Source organism: Triticum aestivum, chromosome 6D, assembly GCF_018294505.1.
Source record: "Triticum aestivum cultivar Chinese Spring chromosome 6D, IWGSC CS RefSeq v2.1, whole genome shotgun sequence".
Taxonomy (NCBI): Eukaryota; Viridiplantae; Streptophyta; class Magnoliopsida; order Poales; family Poaceae; genus Triticum; species Triticum aestivum.
Genome location: NC_057811.1, coordinates 93,140,732 through 93,152,107, shown reverse-complemented (window position 1 = coordinate 93,152,107; position 11,376 = coordinate 93,140,732).

Here is an 11,376-nt window from a genome sequence, read left to right as displayed (position 1 = left end):
GGGGGTTACCGGAACCCCTCGGGGAGTACATGGGCCTTAATTAGCCTTAGTGGGAGAGATGAGGAGGCGTCCAAGGTGGGGGCATGCCCCCCCAAGCCCAATACGAATTGGGAGGGGGGCCGGCCCCCCTTTCCTTCTCCCTCTCTCCTCCTTCCTTCCTCTCCTACTCCAACTAGGGAAGGGGGGAATCCTACTCCTGGTGGGAGTAGGACTCCCCCTAGGGCGCGCCATAGAGAGGGTCGGCCCTCCCCTCCTCCACTCCTTTATATACGGGGGAGGGGGGCACCCCATAGACACACAAGTTGATTGTTTAGCCGTGTGCGGTGCCCCCCTCCACAGATTTCCACCTCGGTCATATCGTTGTAGTGCTTAGGCGAAGCCCTGCGTCGGTAACTTCATCATCACCGTCATCAGGCCGTCGTGCTGACGAAGCTCTCCCTCGACACTCAGCTGGATCTAGAGTTCGTGGGACGTCACCGAGCTGAACGTGTGCAGATCGCGGAGGTGTCGTACTTTCGGTACTAGGATCGGTCGAATCGTGAAGACGTACGACTACATCAACCGCGTTGTCATAACGCTTCTACTTTCGGTCTACGAGGGTACGTGGACAACACTCTCCCCTCTCGTTGCTATGCATCACCTAGATGGATCTTGCGTGTGCGTAGGAAATGTTTTGAAATTACTGCGTTCCCCAATAGTGGTGTTGATCTTGGTCATGTAGTTGAACTTGTGTAGGATGCTCAAGGTTGATGTATCTCATCAAGGATTGGGATCACCACTTCTAGTTTGAGTTCATCTACCTACATGGGTTAGTATTGCAAGGAAGAGCACTTGTGTATCTAAAATGACAATCATGAGATTTGATACCAAATGAAATTTGATATATAGAATTTGTCAAAGGATATGTTGAAGGGTTCCATGCTTCCTTGTCTTCAACCACCATGGTGTAGAGACTTGGTGCTAGAGATTGCTCAAGATGTGAGTGATTTGCAATCTCATAGATTTTGATTCATCCAAGTACCTACAAGGGTTAGATAGCATGCAAGGGTGCAAATATACCCATGACATATGATCATCATCATAAGAGAAATATCAAGGATTATTCAAAGACTCATGCCTTGCATGTATCTATATGGAGTTTCTACTCCAAGTTTGAAGCATCAATGATGTTCAATTCACCTCTCGAACGGAAAAATACTTTCTCATCAAGCGGTTTGGTGAATATACCCGCCAATTGCTTATCGGCACGAACATGCTTAAGATCAATATCACCTTTAGCAATATGATCTCAAATGAAATGATGACGAACTTCAATATGCTTAGTTCGAGAATGTTGCACGGGATTGTGAGCAATCTTAATAGCACTTTCATTGTCACAAAGCAATGGAACATGTTCCACATAGATCCCATAATCCTTAAGAGTTTGGGTCATCCAAAGTAATTGAGCACAACATGAACCGACGGCAATGTATTCCGCTTCGGCGGTGGATAAGGATACCAAGTTTTGTTTCTTGGAGGACCAAGACACAAGAGATCTACCAAGAAATTGACAAGTACTCGAAGTGGACTTTCTATCAACCTTGTCACCGGCATAGTCCGAATCGGAGTAGCCAACAAGATCAAAAGAAGACCTCTTAGGATACCGAATGCCAAAATTTGGTGTGTGAATTAAGTATCTCACTATCCTTTTCACAGCCTTAAGATGACATTCTTTGGGGGGGTGCTTGATATCGTGCACACATGCACACACTTAGCATAATATCGGGACGAGAGGCACATAGATATAACAATGAACCAATCATAGAACGGTAAACCTTTTGGTCAACCGATTTTCCATCCTTGGTCAAGTCAAGATGTCCACTAGTAGGCATGGGTGTTTTCATACCTTTGCTTTCTTTCATGTTGAACTTCTTGAATAAGTCCTTGGTGTACTTTGTTTGAGACACAAAGGTGCCTTCCTTAGTTTGATTGATTTGCAAACCAAGAAAGAACTTGAGTTCGCTCATGATAGACATCTCAAACTTCTTCGACATTAGCTTCCAAAACTTTTCACTAAAATGAGGGTTAGTCGAACCAAATATGATATCATCAACATAAATTTGGCACACAAATAATTCACCATTAACCCTTTTAGTAAAAAGAGTAGAATCTATTTTTCCAATCTCAAAGCCTTTTTCAATAAGGAACTTAGTCAAGCATTTATACCACGCTCTAGGAGATTGTTTAAGACCATAAAGAGCTTTGTGAAGTTTGTAAACATGGTCGGGTTTCTTAGGATTGACAAAGCCGGGAGGTTGTTTAACATAAACTTCCTCCTCAATTTCACCATTTAGAAAAACACTTTTAATGTCCATTTGGTACAAAGTAATGTCATGGTGATTAGCATAGGCAAGTAAGATGCGGATGGACTCAAGTCTAGCAACGGGGGCATATGTCTCACCATAGTCCATAGCTTCAACTTGAGTGTAGCCTTGGGCGACGAGACGTGCTTTGCTGCGAACGACTTGTCCATCTTCGTCTTGCTTGTTGCGAAACTCCCATTTGGTACCAATGACGTTGTGGTTGTTGTCGGGCTTCTCGACCAATGTCCACACTTGGTTTCTCTCAAAGTTGTGTAGCTCTTCATGCATGGCATTTATCCAATCCGGATCTTCTAATGCTTCTTCAACCTTCATAGGTTCAATGCTAGAGATGAATGAATAATGTTCACAAAAATTAGCCAAACGAGTTTTTGAGCGAGTGATTCTCCCGGTTTGGATATCATTGAAGATTTGCTCGACGGGATGGTCTCTTGTGACTCTTGCTCGAACTCATGAGAGCTTTTGCTTGGGTTGGGGTGGAACATCTTCTTCATCATCTTGTCCTTCTTCTTGGCTTTATTCATTGTTGACGTTGTCATTCTCTTGTCGTGGTGGAGAAGGAGGTTGTTGAGGTTCATCTTGGTGTACTTCCTCGTTTTCTTCATCTTGGTGTGTCCCACTCGTGGATGCTTCCATGTCAACTCTTGGTTCACCTTGACGTGAGGTAGAAGCTTCCACTTGGACGGACGAGGTACTCTCCTTCACCTCCATTTGACGAATCTTGCCAATAGACAAGTCTTGGATTGCTTTCGAGGGGTCTTTTTCTCCTACATCAATTGGCAATTGCTCTACTTGCGACCGTTAGATTCATCAAACTTCACATCTACCGTCTCTTCAACCTTTCGGGTGAAATTGTTGTAGGCACGGTAAGTGTGAGAGTTTGAGCGATAACCAAGTAGGAAACCCTCATGAGATTTAGGAGCAAATTTAGAATGACGATGCTTATCAAGAATGTAACACTTTGAGCCGAATACTCGAAAGTATCCAACTTGGGGTTTGTTACCGGTGAGAAGCTCGTATGCCGTCTTGCCGAGTAGCTTGTGTAGATACAAGCGATTTGTTGCATGACAAGCCGTCTCAACTGCTTCCGCCCAAAAGTGTTTTGGCGTCTTGTACTCATCAAGCATCGTTCTCGCCATCTCAATAAGAGTCCGGTTCTTCCTCTCAACAACTCCATTTTGTTGAGGTGTGTACGTAGCCGAGAACTCATGTGAAATCCCTTCTTCGTCAAGAAAGGTATCCACATTTGCGTTCTTGAACTCCGTTCCGTTGTCACTGCGAACCTTCTTGATCTTCACTTCAAATTGATTTTGGGCCTTCCTAGCGAAGTTCTTGAAGATCTTTTGGACCTGCAATTTATCATCAAGAAAGAACACCCACGTAAATCTTGAAAAATCATCGACTATGACTAGACCAAATGAGTTTCCACCGAGACTTTTGTAGGCATTGGGACCGAAGAGATCCATATGAAGTAGCTCGAGCGGTCTTCTCATGGTCATGATGTTCTTCACAGGGTGGCTTCCTCCAACTTGTTTCCTTGCTTGACAAGCACTGCACAATCTATCCTTGTCAAATATAACATCTTTCACTCCAAGGATATGATTACCTTTAATAAGCTTATCAAGATTTCGCATGCCCACATGACCTAACCTTCTATGCCACAACCTACCTTTAGAAGATTTAGCAATAAATCAAGTTCTAGGTTGAGCCTTTTTAGTGAAATCAACAATGTAAAGATCACCTCTACGTATACCGGAAAAGACCATATTGTGGTTATCTCTACGAAACACTTGGCAATCTACTTCAGTGAATAGGACATTGAAACCAAAGTTAGCAAGTCTAGATACGAAAAGTAGATTGTATCCAAGAAATTCAACGAGCATAACATTTTGTATGGAGATATCATGTGAGATGGCCACCTTACCAAGGCCAACCACCTTACCCTTTGAGTTATCACCAAAAGTGACATAACTTCGAGGGCCGTCGTTTTCAGCAAGCTCATGAAACATATCCTTGTCTCCGGTCATATGATCAGTACATCCACTATCAAGGACCCATTCCTTTCCTCCAGCCATGTAGCCGCGAAGGTTAGCCATAAGACCAAAGTGTCTCATAGACTCATCGAGATCAAAGTCACTATCATCATCCTCATCATAGTATCCATGTTCAACAATGTCTTGTGATGAATCAATACCTAGAGAGAGTGATTCATTAGATAAATGATCATCACAATAATCGTCTTTATGAATGCTAATGGCTTCGGAGATGATATTACTAATGTTTCCAACATCTCCTTGGCACGCATAAGATTAGTAAGCTCAAATAGACAATCACCAAACTTAGGATCATTGGAATTCATCTTACTCAAGGCGATAGACTTATGAAGGATTACATCTAGATTTAGCAAGGAATAATTTGGAAATCGTTCCTCAAGAAATCTCCATATAGTGTAGGCACAATCAAGAGTAGGCAAGCAACCAATCAAGTTTCGAGGAAAACCTCTAGTGATAAGATTAATAGTTCTAAGGTTGCGGATCATGTCAATGGACTCATCAAGGGTAGGATGCAAAGGATCAACATGAGGTGCACAAGGGCTCGTAATGTACTTGTTCAAATGAGATTCATTGAAAATCACAAGCATCTCATTTTTCCACTCATGAAATAACTCTCCATCAAGTATATGCACTCTATGTCTAAGACTCCCCAATGTAGACTCATCCATCTTCCTCCAATGGTGATTAAACCAAAGCAATGGAGACCAATGCTCTGATACCAATTGAAAGGATCGAGAAGAGGTGTCTAGAGGGGGGTGATTAGACCCTCAACAAATAAAAGTAGCAGTTTTTAATTTCTTCAAGTTAAGGTGGAATTTTAGCACAAGTTTAAATATTCACAATACATTTCAAGCAAGCATGGCAAGAGCATATGAGCAGCGAAAAGTAAAGCATGCAAGTTGCGAGAATGTAAAGGGATGGGATTGGAGTATGCAAACGCAAATGGAGACACAAAGATATTTTCCGTGGTTCCAATAGGTGGTGCTATCGTACATCCACGTTGATGGAGACTTCAACCCATGAAGGGTAACGGCTGCGTGAGTCCACGGAGGGCTCCACCCACGAAGGGTCCACGAAGAAGCAACCTTGTCCATCCCACCATGGCCATCGCCCATGAAGGACTTGCCTCACTAAGGTAGATCTTCCCGAAGTAGGCGATCTCCTTGCCTGTACAAACTCCTTGGTTCAACTCCACAATCTTGACGGAGGCTCCCAAGTGACACCTAACCAATCTAGGAGACACCACTCTCCAAAAGGTAAGAGATGGTGTGTTCATGATGAACTCCTTGCTCTTGTGCTTCAAATGATAGTCTCCCCAACACTCAACTCTCTCTCACGGATTTGGATTTGGTGGAAAGAAGATTTGAGTGGAAAGCAACTTGGGGAAGGCTAGAGATCAAGATTCTTGTGGTTGGAATGGAATATCTTGGTCTCAACACATGAGTAGGTGGTTCTCTCTCAGAAAATGTATGCTGGAAGTGTAGGCACGTTCTGATGGCTTTCTCCACGAATGAAGAGTGGGTGGAGGGGTATATATAGCCTCCACACAATCCAACTGTTACACACAATTTACCAAACTCGGTCAGACCGATTTAGTTCATAATGTGACCGTTAGGCATTTCGGTGGGATCGATGTGCTAGGGTTAGGGTAAAACCTCAACTGGGTTTGACCGATTACACAAACTCGGTGGGACCGATTTTGGTAATACACTACAGGAAACAGCTACTTTGCCGTCTGCCATGGCGGACGGCAAAGGCTCGAAAGGCGGACGGCAAAGACCTTTGCCATCAGCCGCGGACGGCAAAAGGCTCCGGCAAAGAAGGCTACGGTAAACAGCTGCTTTGCCGTCTGCTTCCTGGCGGCGGACGGCAAAGGCTCTTTGCCGTCCGCGGCGGACGGCAAAGAGGGCGGACGGCAATAATTGCGCTGTCAGTCCGTTAAGTGGCTAACGGCAGACCTTTGCCGTCCGCCGCAGACGGCAAAGAGCCTTTGGTCTTTGCCGTCCGCCTTATGATGTCATGTACACGTCACTAGATGGCAGGTTCTTTGCCGTCTGCCACTGATGGCAAAGTGCAGGTTCTTTGCCGTCTGCCACGGACGGCAAAGTCTTTGCCGTCTGCCACTGTAGGCAAACTGACCAAATGGGTCAGCTCCCAGGAAGCACAGTTGGCTGCCACGTGGCTTCTTTGCCGTCCGCGGCAGACGGCAAAGGCTCTTTGCCGTCGGTGGCACACGGCAAAGAGCCTGCATATTGTCTGTTTTTTCTGTTTTTTATTAAATCCCACAATTTGCAGCACATATCACATATATAAGTTTCATATCCAGCACATATCCAACACATATCTAGCACATATCACATATCACATATCCAGCACATATCACATATCACATATCCAGCACATATCACATATCACATCAGTTTCATCCATACACATTGTTCATACATAAGGAAGTTCCATCCATACACATTGTTCCATCCATATATATATTACAATGCAAAGTGTCATGAAGATAGCAAGCTAGATACAATGCAAAGTTTCATCAAAGGCACTCCATCATAGCAAGCTAGCTTCCATCAAGTGAATGAAATCTGCAAAATGGTAAATAAGAAAGTTAGAAATAGGTGACTAGAACAAGAAGAAGACTAGAACAAGAAGTATATGTCATTTATGAGCTAACTTAGGTGAAATGGATCATATATGAGCTAACTAAGTTGAAATGGGTTGTTTATGAGCTAACTTAGTTGAAATGGATTATTTATGAGCTAACTTAGTTGAAATGGGTCGTTTATGAGCTAACTAAGGTGAAGGGCATCGTTTTTGAGCTAAGTAAGGTGAAATGGGTCATTTTGGAGCTAACCTAGTTGAAATGGATCGTTTTTGAGCTAACTTAGTTGAAATGGATCGTTTTTGAGGTAACTAAGGTGAAATGGATCTTTTTTAGCTCACTTAGGTCAAATGGATCGTTTTTGAGCTAACTTAGTTGAAATGGATCGTTTTTGAGCTAACTTTGTTGAAATGGATCATTTTTGAGCTAATTTAGTTGAAATGGATCGTTTTTGAGCTAACTTAGGTGAAATGGATCATTTATGAGCTAATTTAGTTGAAATGGATCTTTTTGAGCTAACTTAGGTGAAATGGGTCATTTATGAGCTAACCTAGGTGAAATGGGTCATTTATGAGCTAACCTAGGTGAAATGGGTCGTTTATGAGCTAACCTAGGTGAAATGGGTCGTTTATGAGTTAACCTAGGTGAAATGGGTCGTTTATGAGCTAATTATGCAATTTTTGACATAAGTAAGCTAAGTACATATCGTTTTAGAGCTAACTTAGGTAAAATGGATGGTTTATGAGGTCAGTAAGCTTATTAAGTCATTTTGGAGGAAAAGAAGCTAACTCTAGGTCATTATGGTAAGCATATTGGAGGAAATAAAGCTAAGTCTAGGTCTTTATGCATTTGTTAAGCAAAACACTAGAGAAACTTACCGTGATCAGGGAGGTGTAGGAGCGGGCTGGCTAGTGCCGGTAGCTGGAGAAGGATCATGCGATGCGTTTCTGGAGTTAAGCTGCACCAAAGATCATTTCCAATGTCTCGTTAGCATTATGACACTCAAATGTTAAGACTAGCAAGTAATGTCCATTCAAATTAAACTCACCGTGGTCCCAGGAGCAATCCCTGGCATCGGCGGAGCGGTCTGACCGGTCTTCTCGCACACAGACTGCACATTTGGTTTTGACGACTCAGTCATACTAGTTAGTAATGAGACAAACACTACATGAATGTTTTGGCTAATCTGCAGAAGAAACTTACCACAAGGAGCTCGTACATGGCCCTTGCCTGCATGTCATTCCGTGCCCTCTCCTCCTCCATCATCTTTGTCGTCCTCTCCTCCAACTCCCGCTGCCTCTCCGCCGCCTCCGCCAGAAGTTTCTCCGTTCTATCTCTCTCACTCTGTATAGCAGCCTGCAACACCACTCACATGACCATTTGTAATCATTGATGGAAGCGCACACAATGTAATGGAGAAAGATAGCTGAGTACGTATCACTAACCTTGATGGCGAGTTGCACTGGCCGTTCACGAGGCCTTATCTCAGGAGCGGAGCTCGACTGGCGCGCCTTGATCTCTGGGACAGTGCTAGGACAACGGATAAGTCCATCTCCAATGGCTATGGAGCCATGGGACCTCCCGCCACCAGATATCATCACCAGCTCTGGATCAATGGGACCCTGGCTCGGGTTAAAGTCCTCCCCTTTCCTCGCCTTCCCCTCATCTCTATATCTCACGAGCTTGTTGTGGGAGGAGATGTTGGTGAAGTTGTTTGCATCATCGAGGTCAGACTGAGAGAAAGCCTTGACTTTCTTGTAAGAGCCAGTGTGGGCCATGGCATACAGGTCGTACACCTCTGGCACCTTATCCGCCTTATTGTGGCGTGCCTGAAAGAGAGAAACAATGAAAATTAGTAACTAAAGGGCTCAAGCTAGCATGATGAATGAATTGCATGAATCATGAAGCAAACCACATACCCAGTTGCGCCCGAACTGATATAAGTTGGAGCTGCCTTGATGGTGTGGCACACCTTCCATTTGGGCACGTTTGTCCTTGGCCTGGTTGTGGAGGGCTAGCCATTCTTGTGAGCACCACTCATCGACCAACACCTCCCAACAATCCATCCGATCCGCACACCATCTCGGAGGCGCCTAAGTTAGCAAATAGAAACTTGAGCGCTACGGCTAAGAATTACTAAATGAAGGAACTTAAGTACAAGGCCTTAAGAATTACCTTCATGTACTGCTCCTTACTCAGGAACTTATCGCGGCACGCCGGCTTGGTCTTCTTGATACCACGCAAGGCGTAGTAGTCTCGAACAGCCTGCACCCGAGCCTCGTGCCGTAAGTTCTAGAGTAGGCGCTTGCAGACGTTCTCGATAACATTTGCGCACTCCTCCTCGTATCCCTCCTCACACCTGTAGAATGTCTGCAATCAAATGAGACAATATTGATTAGTACAATTAATAACTAGCTAGTTGAAGATTTTGAAATGTGTAAAGGAGAAATTACCCAGAACGTCCTGATCACCATGTCTGCCCTCGTGTCGCACACGACACCGTCGATAATGACATCCGGCGGGGCCGGGGCAACCACGTAGTGCTCCCAGCTCAACCCAAGCTCTGGAAGCCGACCCTCACCAGGCAACGTGACAAACCCCGGGAAGTTTTGCCGGCAAAGAACTCCAAGGACGGAGTTGGGCCGGCGGACACTATGATGGTGGTCCCAACCCCTGCAGCATGACAAGGCCAACGCATTAGTTATTTGAAGAAACGTGAATGCAGAAGGTACAAAAATATTAAATGCACTTACGTACCTCTCCCCATCAGGGAAGATCAACCACCTCTGCTCGCGAGTCGCCGGCACGGACGGGAGCCGTGTAGCACCACGCTGGTAGACGGTGCCACCCTCCTCCTCAAGATCAGTCGGCTCCCCGCCATCATCAGCATGGCCACTCGGCTCCTCGGGCTGATCCGGCCAGGTACCCCATCCGGACGTGTGCTCCTCCGGGGTCTCGTGGGCCGAACTCCCGTGGGCCGAAGGCCAGTCGACCCGAGGCTCGTGGGCCCAAGACCCGTGGACCGGAGGCTCGTGGACCGGAGTCCGTGTAGCCTCCTCCTCGGACGAGTCCACCCTAGCAGTCACGTGCTCGGGTGAAACAGCTGGGGGTGGCGGCGAGGAAGGCTCCCTAGCAGTCACCCTACCTCCTCTCCCGCGACCACGTGCCCCACCTCCTCTCTTCCTACCTCGTCCCCTGCTGGGCACCGCGGTGGACGAAGAAGGGCCCGGCGGTGTGGACATACTGTACAGCAACGCTCGGCGAAGAGGTACGTCTGGAATCGAAGACCTCAGACCACGCGCCGAGGAAGAAGGGGCCTTGGCGCGCTCCCGACCAGCGCCCACCATCTTTCAACACCTGCCATGACAAACAGTAAACGAAATTAGTACAACATAAAAAAAAGACCGACATGAATAATAATATGTGTATCACTTAAGTGTATCATCATCAAGTACAACATTAAAAAATTTAATACCTGACACTACTAATAATCTCGATCAGTATCATCAATAAATGCATAATCATCATCATCACTATAATCAATGACGGGCTCATAGGGTTCAGTGGCATCAACATATGCAAGGCCACCTTGACGTAATCGGTCAAGCAATGACAGGTCATCCGCAGCAGTAACCTCTTCTTGTTCCGGCTCTTCTTGTTCCTCCTCTGGGGTGATGTCGGATTCACTGTCACTGTTTACTTCAATGTTTTGGGGTGAAGTATAGCGGTTCTTGAAACGCTTTTTGGAAAGACGTGTCTCTTGGAAGAATTCTCCTTCATATGTGTCTGGGTTAATGTGAGGTTCATAATCCTCTTCCTTTGGGGGAGATAGTCTAGCACGTGGCGGCACTTCATAAACGACTTCCCAACCTTTCAGATTTGGATTAGTTTGGCAGGCCCACGATAGATAGAATACTTGGGTCGCCTGTTGAGCCGTAATATAGACATCAGGAACATCTAAATGGGTGCTTTGGTTGATTTCAACTAGCCCTATATGTTCATGAGTTCTTCTAGTCTCCTTCGGCTGAAACCAATAACATTTGAAGACTACGACATTCGGTGGGTTTTCACCATAGAATAGAAGTTCATAAATTGCTTCAACTCTCCCATAATACTCGGTACCTCCTTCGCCGATAGCAGATACACAACAATTTGTAGACTTTCGGTCGGCCATAGATAGCTCTTTGCCATAGGTACGAAAGCGATACCCGTTGATGTCGTATTTGTCAAATGAACGGACCTTATAGTCAAAACCATTAGCGACTTGTCTCAATTCGGCGTCCATAGACTCTGAATTAGCCTACAAGTTTAATATGAAAGGATTGTTGCATTACACACAAATTAGCGAATGAAA